A 14,404-nucleotide genomic window follows, 5' to 3' on the forward strand; every position below is an offset into this window, starting at 1 on the left:
TAAAAAATAAGTGAGCACTTCCTATAAAACGGGAGAGTGTTCACTAAAAAAAGTAAAATTACCCATGCGGGCACATACATACATACACACGCAATATTAAAAAAATTAATAACTTACACTTCCAAAGCCCCCCCCCCACCCCACCCGCCCAAAAAAACCCTAAAAAAAAATCAGTTTAAAAAAAACCAAATAGTTGCCTTAGGGACTCAGCTTTTATAATCTATATTTTATGAGGGAAAATTACTTTTACTTTACTACATAGGGGCTTGTAATTATGGACCGGAGAAAAAAAAAGAAAAATAACACCTATATTTCCAAATAATATATTGTCGCCATACATTGTGATAGGGACATCATTTAAATGGTTTAATAATCGGGACAACTGGGCAAATAAAATGTGTCAGTTTTAAGCACAGGAGAACGTTTAATTTTAAAACTATAATGGCCGAAAACTAAGAAATAATGAATTTTTTCCATTATTTCCTTATTTTTCCCGTTAAAACGCATTTAGAATAAAAAAATTCTTAGCAAAATGTACTACAGACAAAAAGCCTAATTGGTGGAGAAAAAAACAAGGTATAGAGCATTTTGTTGTGATAAGTAGTAATAAAGTTATTAGGGAATAAAAGGGAGCAGCACTGACAGGTGAAAATTTCTCTGGTCCATTAGGGTAAAAACCCTTGGGGGTGAACTGGTTAATTGATAATGACATAAAGACGGACTTCCCCACACCTGCTCATGAAGTAGCCTTTGAGTCAATTGTCCAACTACATTTGAGCCCCTAATATGAAGATTGTGTTTTATGCTCACCATGAGATTTTTTTGGCAGATAGATGGTTTGATAGATAATTTCCGACAGGTCTGATCTGATTTTCTATCGTTTTTCTGATCTCATAGAAATGATTGGAAATTTTAATCAGGTATTCCCAGAATTAGAAAAATGCTTTAGTTGCCTCACATGTTTATGCAATGTTTTGTTCACCCCACTGAATTAAAGCTAAAAGTTTGCATCATTTCATTTAAAATTCACTGTGGTAATGTACAGAACCAAAATTAGTGGTGGATTTTTCTGATCAATTTGTATAATATTGGTCACACCTGAAAAAAGCATGCGGCTAGCGTGGTGAGACTTTAGTCTGAGTACCTGATCTGCATGCTTTTTCTGAATCTGTTGCCAAATCATCCCTTTAATTACTGACAAGTATAAGGTATGGGGGTTCTGGTGCTACTTACATATAATCAGTGCCTAAACTGCATCAAACTAGCCACAAAACTTGTATTCTTACAAGGTGTCAGTATTTAACCTCCCTGCGACTGCCTAACGCCAATTGGCGGGCACAAGGTGGCTCCCCCAGGACCGCCTAATGCTGATTGGCGTCAAGTCCTGGGGTAGGAGATTAGTGGGAATCGTGCGAGTGGAGGCGTACGCATCCCCGCTTGAGTGATGGAGTGGAGCTCCTTCAACAGTCTGCCAGCGGCCGTTTCTTTCACTTGTACAGAGCTGCAATCTATTGCAGCGCTGTACTGGGGGCAGCCTTGTCAATTGACTGTACCCTGGAGCGGCTCCAAATGCGATTCCCTCTCATATGGCCCGTACTCACGGGCTGCAAAAGTGGCCTGTCGCCAGCACACGTGAGCGTGTGCGCGACAGGCCGGCGACAGCTCGTCGCCAGGTCCCTCCGCGTACACACGTGGAAGAGGGACCAGCTCTGCGACGGAAGTTGTCGCCGACGTTCCTCCCCCGCCGCCGGAAGCGCCGTATTGGAGTAAGAGATTGCTATCGCTAGTCCGCATACTCACGCGGACTAGCGACAGCTGCGGCGGAGTTGCAGCGGCAACTGTCGCCAGGCGATTGACCGCGCCAATCGCCCGGCGACAGCAGCGACGAGCGACGGTCCGGGGTGCGCGCGCGCGCGTGCAACGGCCCATACTCACGGGCGACAATTGTAGCCCGTGAGTATGGGCCATAAGTCTATGAGAGAGGATCACCCTGATTGGCCATCGGAGGGAGGGAGGGGAGAGAAAAAAAAAATAGACACATTTATTTAAAATTAAATAAGAAATAAATTAAAAATAATAATAATAATAATAAAACAGCCTGTAGCAGCAATCAGAGCCCACTAACAGAAATCTCTGTTGGTGGGCAGAAAAGGAGCCAAGATTTATTTGGTTGCTAAGTTGTATGGCTGTGCAATGAGCTGTTAATGCTGCAGAGCACTGAATTGTACAACTAGGTCACTAGGGGGGTGTAAGCATGTGGTCCATAAGTGGTTAAAGGGATGAGCTGGCAACACTGTCTGTGGCTAAAGTATTAGGCAGAAGGATCAGCAAGACAGCCAGGGAATATGTGTTATTTATTATAAAATACATATGGCAGCCTCCATTTTCTCACTACAAGGATTTGGAGAGCATGGAGGGAGGTGGCTGCTTACCGTATAGCCCACAGAACTAAGAATGAGGCCAAAACCCATGGAGGGCTAAAGTGCCAGAAGTGTGGGAGCAAAACGTAAGGGCTAGGCTGCACTGTGTATGTAGGATAACTTATTTCTCCATAGAGGTAAAGGGCAGCAGCTGCAATACACACACCAGTACATATGAATCCGCCAGATATTGAAGTGAACCTGAAGTGAATATAAACTGATGAGATAAACAACTGTTTTTATCCTCCTACTCCTAAAAATTACTTTTTTAGATATACCATGGTATTATTTTATATTTATACATTTACAAACTTTATAAAACGTATAAAGGTTTTGTTGCCTCTGCTTAGTGCCAGCCTAATAAGTGTCCCAGAGTTAGAAAAAGGTCAATAGTTCATGTAGTTTATCTGCCTCTGCTCTCGGAAGTTGCATTCTGCCAGGAAAACTTTTATGGCTGTAATCTGCTTATCAGTGATGTTTACTATATTCCCGACAAGACTGAAGCTGTCACTTCTGTGCCTAAAAATTACCACATTTTTTGGACTATAAGACGTTCCTGACCATAAGACATTTGTAAAAACAAAACAGAGGACACCAAGAGCCCAATAGTGCAATATTGTCTGGTAAGCTCAATATATAATGTAAAGTCAAAGGTTCTTATACTCACAAAGGTGGGTTACCATCAGGTAACCACTTAACAGGCAGGTGGGGAGTATTAGTACCTGACCCCACTCAGGTATAAAAGTCGCTCTCTGTAGATAGGAAAATGGGGAAAGAACCCCTCCACCAGGGGTGGACTTAATCGTGCTGTAATATGTACGAACAGAGGCGCCAAGCAGAGTAAACAATGTTCTAAAAATGATAAAAAGAGGGAAGTCGAGGTGGACTTACCTACCTCTGGTAGTGGACATATACTCAAATGCAGAGTAAAAAATATACAATTTATTCACAGCTCCATAAAATCGCAACGCGTTTCGCGGTCAACAATCCCGCTTCATCAGGCAGTACAGGAGCATATAAAACTGGTTCAGGTCCAGAGGCGCTCACACGCTTTATGGACCTGAACCAGTTTTATATGCTCCTGTACTGCCTGATGAAGCGGGATTGTTGACCGCGAAATGCGTTGCGATTTTATGGAGCTGTGAATAAATTGTATATTTTTTACTCTGCATTTGAGTATATGTCCACTACCAGAGGGAGGTAAGTCCACCTCGACTTCCCTCTTTTTATCATTTTTAGAACATTGTTTTACTCTGCTTGGCGCCTCTGTTCGTACATATTACAGCACTGACCATAAGACAGGTGCGTCTTATGGTCAGGAGCGTCTTATAGTCCAAAAAATGTGGTAATTTTTTGGGACAAAAATCAGGAGAAAAAAATGTATACACTAAACCTGGTGCATCCATGGTGAAGGGGCATCTTGTGGATTATGCCCCCTTTGTACCTCATGCACCCTTGTACCTCATGCCCCTCTCGTGTCTCCCTGTATCCTCCTCTGTCCCCCTTGTGTACCCTATGAGTCTGCGTCTGTCCTCCTTGTGTCCTCCTCTATGCCTTTTTGTGTCCCCCTTGTGCCCTGCTCTTTGCTCCTTTGTGTCCCAGTCCCCTCCGCTTGTCCCCTTGTGTCCTCCTCTGCACGGGCACAGTACAGGGAGTCCCCGACATTGCGGCAGTTTGGAGGTTTGTATTGGCAGGTATTCAGTCAGTCAGGAACTCCCTGCATTTGGACTATAAAACGCAGTGACCTTTTTTCCTCACTTTTGGGTGAGCAAAAGGTGAGTCTTATAGTCCAAAAAAATACAGTAACTCTTTCAGGCAGCAAAGTACAAAACAGCCTGGTTGTGAATGTATTGCACTGTACATACCCATGTTTATCTCATCATATCACATGTCGCCTCGGGTACACCTGAAGTGTAATCTGTGATCTGTATAGTCACTCTCAGTGGTGCAACTTTTGCAAAACGACGGCCAATACCAAAACCTAAGCATAGAGTAGTAATAGTTGGGGTATCGGTATCGCTTTCATGTTTCAGTGCAAGTCCCTTACATAATTAACACTGGCTGTGGCTGGGTGAAAGTATCCTTTTGCTGACAGTGAAAAGTTGCCGTAGGCCAGGAAGTGGGCAGAATACAAAGCAGATACCATCCCACGCATTACTAGCATACCTGAGAAGGTTTCACAGCCTACATGTATTGTACTGTACCATAAGCATAACTCACAGCCATATAACACCTTATCAGCCACTTTTACTGCATTCACTAGCCAAGTTCTGAGATTAAACAGGAACTCTAGTGAAAATGACATAATGAATAAAATTGCTTATTTTTTTTTTTTACAATATTCATTTCTATGTGATTTAGTCAGGGTTTGCCCATTGTAAAACCTTTCCTCTCCCTGATTTACATTCTGAAATGCATCACTGGTGGTGACATCTTTAATCCTGCCAGGTGATCTCTAAAGAATGTTAACTTACTGAGAGTTCTATGCACAGAGGGAGATATTGCTTGCTTGGTATTTGGAAAAAGCTGTTACTTACCACAGTGCAATGAGGTTCACAAACAGCAAACTGTCAGGACCATGGTTATGACATCCCACTGTGGGAGGGGTTTCACCACAATATCAGTCACATTAACCCCCCTGATAATCTATTTGAGAAAAGGTAAAGATTTTTCGTGGGAAAGGCGGTATCAGCTACTGAATGGAATGAAGTTCAATCCTTGGTTACAGTTCTTGGGGTAGATTAATCCACACAGTGACCAAATAGGTAGGACACAACCGTTGTCTCTATGAAAAGCCTTGGCATTGACCCGATCTACAAGAACGTCCTGCCTGGCAAAGCTGAATCAGCAAACGTACTAATCTCTGCTCTGCCTGCCATCCCAGCAAACCATGTGTGCCCTACATGCATTAGACTTATCAACCATAGCTGGACACATTGTACCCAGTTAGTCTCCATATGATGTTCTTGTTTATCGCTGACAGCAACAGACGAACGTAGATAGATACCAAACCGTACCAAACAAACACAGACAGACAAACACAGAACACTTATATCGCGCTGGCGGACTCAAAGCGCCAGAGCTGCAGCCACTAGGATGCTCTCTATAGGCAGTAGCAGTGTTAGGGAGTCTTGCCCAAGGACTCCTACTGAATAGGTGCTGGCTTACTGAACAGGCAGAGCCAAGATTCGAACCCTGGTCTCCTGTGTCAGAGGCAGAGCCCTTAACCATTACTCCATTCAGCCAGACATACAATCATAGTTTACCACCAGTCCGCTTGGACGCTACCACCATTCAGTTGCTGTACAATTAGAATCTAACTGAATAGTGACATCTATGGCAAAATCTAACTGCAGTTTGTGTGAGTGTTTGACCATGGTGTAGTTCATGGGTAGTACATGGACGCTGTACGCAGCTTCTGATGAGCAGTCAGATACACTTGCATGGCTCCCACTGCCTGTACCAAACACTACAGCTTCTGGCAAGCAGCCGGTGAATCCACAGAGCAGAGCGGTGAGTGCATTGCCTCCCAAATGCCCATTTCCCCTTAGCTTTGCTGTACTACAACCAGCCCACAACCACAGATTTGTACTAATAGTCACATTAGCCAATACTTCTGAAGCACTTCCTCAGCCCTACCAGTGTGCAGACAAGCTGATTCATTAGACTCTGACACCAGTAAATGAATCACCACGATCTGGGCAACACATTTTCTATACAAAGCAAAAAGAAGCCCATATGAAAGGTTCACCATATAAATTAGCTTCGAACCTCAGCCTAGGCAGCCTTTCTCAACCATTTAACCCTGGTGGAAGCCTTCAAATAATTTTCGGATCTCAAGGAACCCCGGAATTAGCAGGCGGAGTGGGGATTTATTTAAAAGGGTCTTTAAAAGTGGCTCCCATTCCATGTTTCCTCCTTACAGTGCTCACGGTAGTGTCTCTTATTATAGCTCCCACAATTATAGTGCTCCCCATGATGGTACTCTTTATTATACTTCACCCTACTATAACAGTACACTTTATTATACTACCCCCTATTGTAATGCCCCTCATAATACTGTCTCCCTATTCTAGTGCTTTTTACAAATTTATATTTCTTTTACAGTACCCCCGTTATAATGTGCTCTATTATACTCCCACCCCTCCCTCCCCACCACCATTCAGGACAAGCATACGCGTTTAAAGAGGACACAGAGGAGCCAAAGAGGTGCTTCTGGAACTTTGTCTGCCACCCTCTGTCATTGGAGGTAAAAATGCCAGGGAAGCCCTGAAAAGTCTGCAAGGAACCCTGGTTGAGAAAGCCTGGCCTAGAGACTACAGCATAATAGAGATACAGTGGTTTGCAAAAGTGCAAAACTATTCGGCGCCCTTGACGTTTTCCACATTTTGTCACATTACTGCCACAAACATGAATCAATTTTTTGGGAATTCCACATGAAAGACCAATACAAAGTGGTGTACACGTGAGAAGTGGAAGGAAAATCATACAGGATTCCAAACATTTTTAAAAAATAAATAACTGCAAAGTGGGGTTTGCATAATTATTCAGCCCGCTTTGGTCTGAGTGCAGTCAGTTGCTCATAGACATTGCCTGATGAGTGCTAATGACTAAATAGAGTGTGTCTGTGTGTAATCTAATGTTAGTACAAATACAGCTGCTCTGTGACGGCGTCAGGGGTTGTCTAAGAGAATATTGGGAGCAACAACACCATGAAGTCCAAAGAACACACCAGACAGGTCAGGGATAAAGTTATTGAGAAATTTAAAGCAGGCTTAGGCTACAAAAAGATTTCCAAAGCCTTGAACGTCCCACAGAGCGCTGTTCAAGTGATCATTCAGAAATGGAAGGAGTATGGCACAACTGTAAACCTACCAAGACAAGGCCGTCCACCTAAACTCACAGGCCGAACAAGGAGAACGCTGATCAGAAATGCAGTCAAGAGGCCCATGGTAACTCTGGACGAGATGCAGAGATCTACAGTTCAGGTGGGGGAATCTATCCATAGGACAACTATTAGTCGTGCACTGCACAAAGTTGGCCTTTATGGAAGAGTGGCAAGAAGAAAGCCATTGTTGACAGAAAAGCATAAGAAGTCCCGTTTGAAGTTTGACACAAGCCATGTGGAGGACACAGCAAACATGTGGAAGAAGGTGCTCTGGTCAGATGAGACCAAAATGCAGAACGCTGCGTGTGGCGGAAAACTAACAATGCACATCACTCTGAACACACCATCCCCACTGTCAAATATGGTGGTGGCAACATCATGCTCTGGGGGTGCGTCTCTTCAGCAGGGACAGGGAAGCTGGTCAGAGTTGATAGGAAGATGGATGGAGCCACATACAGAGCAATCTTGGAAGAAAACCTCTTGGAGTCTGCAAAAGACTTGAGACTGGGGTGGAGGTTCACCTTCCAGCAGGACAAAGACCCTAAACAAAAAACCAGGGCAACAATGGAATAGTTTAAAACAAAACATATCCATGTGTTAGAATGTCCCAGTCAAAGTTCAGATCTAAATCCAATCGAGAATGTGTGGCAAGATCTGAAAACTGCTGTTCACAAATGCTGTCAATCTAATCTGTCTGAGCTGGAACTGTTTTGCTAAGAAGAATGGGCAAGGATTTCAGTCTCTAGATGTGCAAAGCTGGTAGAGACATACCCTAAAAGACTGGCAGCTGTAATTGCAGCAAAAGGTGCTTCTACAAAATATTGACTCAGGGGGCTGAATAATTACGCACACCCCACTTTGCAGTTATTTTATTTTTTTAAATGTTTGGAATCATGTATGATTTTCGTTCCTCTTCTCACCTGTACACCACTTTATATTGGTCTTTCACATGGAATTCCAATCAAATTGATTCATGTTTGTGGCAGTAATATGACAAAATGTGGAAAACTTCAAGGGGGCCGAATACTTTTGCAAACCACTGTATGTACTTCTGTAAATCTAAGACGTATTTTGCTAAGCAGTCGCTGCTCCTGTATTCTAATTCAGCTGCTATAACTATGGAACATTAAAATATTTATTTGCTGTAACCATGCATTACTCTCCTCATTAGTAAAGTCGACTCAGACTCTTCTTGACTATATGTACTTTTGCACACTAGATGAATCAGTCAACCGTGCACTACAGCAAGCTACAAATCAATTCTATCTCACAGTCAGGACACTAAACTAAATCCTGCACCCCTACTGTATGCCAATTATTATTATTCTTTATATAGCCCCCACATCTTACGCAGCGCTGTACAGACTATATAGTCTTGTCACTAACTTTCCCTCAGAAAAGCTCACAAGCTAGTCCCTACCATAGTCATATGTCTATGTGTGTATTGTGTAGTGTATATATTGTAGTCTAGGGCCAATTTAGGGGGAAGCCAATAAACTTATATGTATGTTTTAGGGATGTGGCAGGAAACCACAGTGCTCGGAGGAAACCCACGCAGACACGGGGAGAACTGCTTACAGATGTTGACCTGGCTGGGATACGAACCGTGGATCCAGCGCTGCAAGGTGAGAGCGCTAACCACTACGCGACCATGCTGCCCCTATGCCACTGTGCTGCCACCATATGCCATACACTAATCTTGATCCCCACTGTATACCTAGCACTAATCTTCATAACCACTGTATGCCTAACACTGATCTTCAGCCCTAGTGTATGCCTAACACTAATTTTGACATCTACTATATGCCTAAGACTAATCTTCACTCTACTGTATGCCTAACACTGATCTTCACTCTACTGTATGCCTAAGGCCTCTTGCACACTGCAAGCGATTCCGATTCAGATTCCGCTTTTTAATCAGTTTTTACATCCGATTCAGATTCCAATTTGCAGTTTGCTCCCTGCACACTGCAAATCGGAATCTGAATCAGATGTAAAAACTGATTAAAAAGCGGAATCTGAATCGGAATCACTTGCAGTGTGCAAGAGGCCTAATGCTGGATACACACGGTGCGTTCGTGCACTCGATTTTCCCGTCGATTCATTTATTTCCAACATGTCCGATTTGGATTTCGATGGATCGTTAGGTCGATTCGGCATACTTTGCATGCGAATCGACCTAACGATCCATCGAAATCCAAATCGGACATGTTGGAAATAAACGAATCGACGGAAATCGACGGGAAAATCGAGTGCACGAACGCACCGTGTGTATCCAGCATTAGACTGATATTCACTCTGCTGTATGCCTAACACTGATCTTCACTCCTACTGTATGCCTAACACTGATCTTCACTCTACTGTATACAAACACTTATCTTCACTCTGCTGTATACCTAACATTGATCTTCACCCCTACTGGATGCCTAACACCGATCTTCACTCTACTGTATGCCTAACACTGATCTTCACTCTACTGTATGCCTAACACTGATCTTCACTCTACTGTATGCCTAAGACTGATCCTCACTCTACTGTATGCCTAAGGCCTCTTGCACACTGCAACCGATTCAGATTCAGATTCCGCTTTTTAATCAGTTTTTACATCCGATTCAGATTCCGATTTGCAGTGTGCAGGGAGCAAACTGCAAATCAGAATCTGAATCGGATGTAAAAACTGATTAAAAAGCGGAATCTGAATCTGAATTGGTTGCAGTGTGCAAGAGGCCTTACACTGATCTTCACTCTACTGTATGCCTAACACTGATCTTCACTCTACTGTATGCCTAACACTGATCTTCACTCTACTGTATACCAACACTGATCTTCACTCTACTGTATACCTAACATTGATCTTCACCCCTACTGGATGCCTAACACCGATCTTCACTCTACTGTATGCCTAACACTGATCTTCCCTCTACTGTATGCCTAAGACTGATCTTCATTCTACTATATGCCTAACACTGATCTTCACTCTACTGTATGCCTAACACTGATCTTCACTATACTGTATGCCTAAAACTGATATTCACTCTACTATATGCCTAACACTGATTTTCACTTTACTATATGCCTAAGGCTGATCTTCACTCTACTGTATGCCTAACACTGATCTTCACTATACTGTATGCCTAACACTGCTCTTCACTCTACTGTATGCCTAAGACTGATCTTCATTCTACTGTATGCCTAACACTGATCTTCACTCTACTGTATGCCTAAGACTGATCTTCACTCTACTGTATACCTAACACTGATCTTCAACCCTACTGTATGCCTAACACTGATCTTCACCCTACTGTATGCCTAAGACTGATCTTCACTCTACTGTATGCCTAACACTGATCTTCACTCTACTGTATGCCTAAGACTGATCTTCACTCTACTGTATGCCTAAGACTGATCTTCACTGCTACTGTAAGCCTAACACTAATCTTCAAATCTTCTGCATTCCTAAGACTTACCGTATCTTCATCCCAATTCTATGCTTAAATCTAGTATTCACCCTTACTTTATGCCTACACTAATCGTCATCCCTACTGTATCCCTAACACTAACCTTTAAAGTGTACCAGAGTTGAATGAAACAAAAAGATTTATGCATACCTGGGGCTTCCTCCAGCCCCATCCACACGGATCACTGCCACGCCACCATCCTCCGCTGCCCGCAGCTTTGGGAACCTAGTCCAGTCACTTTCGTCAGTCGGGGCCAGTCTATGCAGAAGTGTGCCCTCTACGTATCTCTCCAGCAGCCGCTGGAGAGATACGCATACAGCGCACTTCTCTTATGTCAGACTGGAGTCAACTGAGGAAATGACGGGACCCGGTTCTCGAAGCTGCGTGCAGCGTAGGACGGTGGCGTGGGAGCTATCTGAACAGATGGGGCTGGAGGAAGCCCCAGGTATGCATAAATCTTTTTGTTTAATTCAGCTCTGAGTCCCTTTAAGTCAATGGCACTAATAGAACTCATTAATTATGATATGACTGTACATTGTAAGTTTTGTCTTTTTTTCCATCTTAATTTTTGCCATAAATAAATTATGCTCGGTCATTTTTCTTCTTTTTGTAAATTATCTAAAATCATAAATTATCTAAAATCATAAATTCAGAGGAGTTGTGCCCTCTCATATCGATACAGTTTACCACTAGCGATATACAGTGTAATAACTGAGATGAATGGGAGCGTTCATTGCACGTCATCTACCGTTGATTGCTGAAGCAACACAGTTGATTGAGTTTTCCTGGACGCTACGTGCAGCTTCTGCAGTCGGCGGCATTTGCAGCTACATTCTATCCCCCTAGGGCTCTAAACGCCACACAACGACAAATTGTGTCAAAGCTTTTCTGGGTGTGGCAGAAAAGGATTTGGCTGCAACAGAACGAGGTGTCAGGAGCTGTGTGAACCAGCATTTAGAATATATGGTTCTGTTGTTATTTTGTTTAATGAATCAATCAATTAAATCAATATTAATTTGTGTTGTTAACTTGCAACTTAATCACTTTCTTTTCCACAGGAAAAAAAACAAGATTAGACAACACTATGTATAAACTTCTTAATGAAGAAGTGAATATTTAATGGGGTTACGTAATTTTTACACAAGATTGTGTATACAAAGTGAGGACAAGAGGACAGCCATCAAACTCACAGTTAGCATTTTAAAACACTGATATGGGCACCAGAGTTAAAATGAACACGAGCTGAAAATAAACTGATGAGTTTCCAATTGTATATAGTCTCCTAATCCTAAAAATGACTTCTTAGATATCCCATGGTAACTGCTCAATGGCAGTCTATTAAGAAGCCCAGAGTTAAAGCACATGAACTATTGACCTTTTTCTATCTCTCCCCTGCCCTTAGAAGTTGTATTCTGCCAGGAAAACCTTTATGGCTGTAATTTGCTTATAAGTGAGGTTTACTAGCGCTCTTCAATTTATTAATGACCTAGTAGATGTAGTAGAAAGCAATGTTGCTATTTTTGCAGATGATACAAAATTGTGCAGAATCACCAACTCTCAGAAGGATAGTGACACATTGCAACAGGATCTGGGTAGGATGGCTATATGGGCACACTGGACGTGTTTAAATCCAGACTGAAAACCCACCTGTTCAGTTTGGCATTTGCAGAAATATAACTTTTGTTGTGTGAATACTTCATCCTACTAATTACTGAATCTGAGAGAGCCTAAGCGCTTTGAGTCCTATGGGAGAAAAGCGCTATAGAAATGTTATTGTATTGTATTAAATGAAATTCAATGTTGAAAAACGTAAATTCATGCAGTTTAGTCGTACCAATGGTCTAGCACAATACAAAATAAACGCGTTAAATAAATGCGTTTAAAGGGGGCTTAGATGATTTCCTTGCGTTGAAAGACATCCATGGCTGTAATTACTAGGTAATGCCCAGTGCTGTTGATCCAGGGATTTTATCTGATTGCGATCTGCAGTCGGGAATGATTTTTTTTCCCTTTTGGGGCTAATTGGACCATGCCTTGTAAGGGTTTTTCACCCTCCTCTGAATAACCAGGGATATGTGAGGGTGCAGGCCAGTGTTGTACATTACTTCCTGGTCAAACTTGATGGATGGATGTCTTTTTTCAGCCCAAATAACTATGTAACTATATTCCCGGGAAGACAGAAGCTGTCACTTGCATGTCTGAAAATTAACTCTTTCAGGCAGCAAAATAAAAAAAGATAAACCGCCTGGTTATTAATGTGTTTTGCACTGTACAGACACATTTACCTCATCATATCACATGTCGCCTCAGGTACACTTTAATCACTGACACAATAGCATTAAAAGTGTCAGTGTTAACCTCTGTGCCAGTCTACCCAAAAAATCATTAAATTCACTAATAAACAAACTCTGAAGGTAATGGTCATTTGACTTGTAGAGGACTCCCTTCCAATCCATGGAGCTGTATTACACCGCACACACTGTGCAGGTCTGTGCTTTGTCCACTACCAACCAAACTTTGGAGGAAAGCACAACTACAAAGTAGTACAGCCACCGTGTTACACAATGACAATAAAGTGCTCGAGGGAGTTGGAATTATGTTCAGAGGAGAGCTTTAAAATCTAGCAGACTGGTCGTGAAGGGGTTATACTGACAAGCTAGCAATGAACTGGTTAATTATACTAACTAAGTGGGTTAAAGTGATATTCTGCAGCACTGACAGGTTAATGGAGGAGGCTGATGTGCTGCTGCTTGGGGGAAGAGGGGGAGACCCATAACAATACACCCGCCAATCTATCTGCTCTCGTCATTAACCCTTTTGTAACTGGGCTGATGTGACTTTGTGCCAAACTGACAAAATATTGACATTTATAACACCTGGTTATCCACCTTATCACAAGGCTTGCTGGCAGATATCCTGGGCATACCTTGGGAGGAGGAAGAGGGTCAACCTACTCCTTTTTTTGTGGGAAGATACATAGCTTTATTAGCTTGCAGATGAAGGGGTTAATATCACTTTACCATTTCTCGCCTTGCCAGGATGCCGTAGAAGATGCAAATCTGCCTGAAAATACTTCTGACTACAAAGCTGTATCTAGCCAAGCATCTAAAAAAAGCAGTTTTTATTACTTCTGGGATTAATACATGAATGAATGGTCATTAGGGACTACTGGTGGCAGTATTGCAGTAACGAGCAGGGCATGAGTGCTGGACTGCTCATTCTTCAGTTTCGTATCTCTTTCTTTTTACAGACAGAATGACGTTTTGTGTATATTGCAGCTGCCCCGTGTGAGAAAGCTATCCAGTGTGGTGTATGTATACAGTCAGATTGGTCAACAGTTCCCCAGCAGCTTCCTGCTTTCTCTCTAATGTTCCATTGTAAGGAGGTTCCATTGTGACATCACGCCTGTGTGTGTCCATATATGGACAGTTACGTCACTGGAGCTTCCCCGGGCGGAGATAAAAGCAGCTGGAGTCCCCTGACAAGAGCAGCGAGATTGAGAGAGAAGAGAGATAATTCATATGCCTTCTCCCTGGAGGGATCTGACACTCTGTCCTCCCACTTCTATTCTTCATCCCTGGGGCACACACAATAACCACACCCATCCACACCCCCACCCCCCATAAATTTCACACCTG

The sequence above is a fragment of the Hyperolius riggenbachi genome, chromosome 3 (assembly GCF_040937935.1).
Source record: "Hyperolius riggenbachi isolate aHypRig1 chromosome 3, aHypRig1.pri, whole genome shotgun sequence".
In the NCBI taxonomy this organism is placed as follows: Eukaryota; Metazoa; Chordata; class Amphibia; order Anura; family Hyperoliidae; genus Hyperolius; species Hyperolius riggenbachi.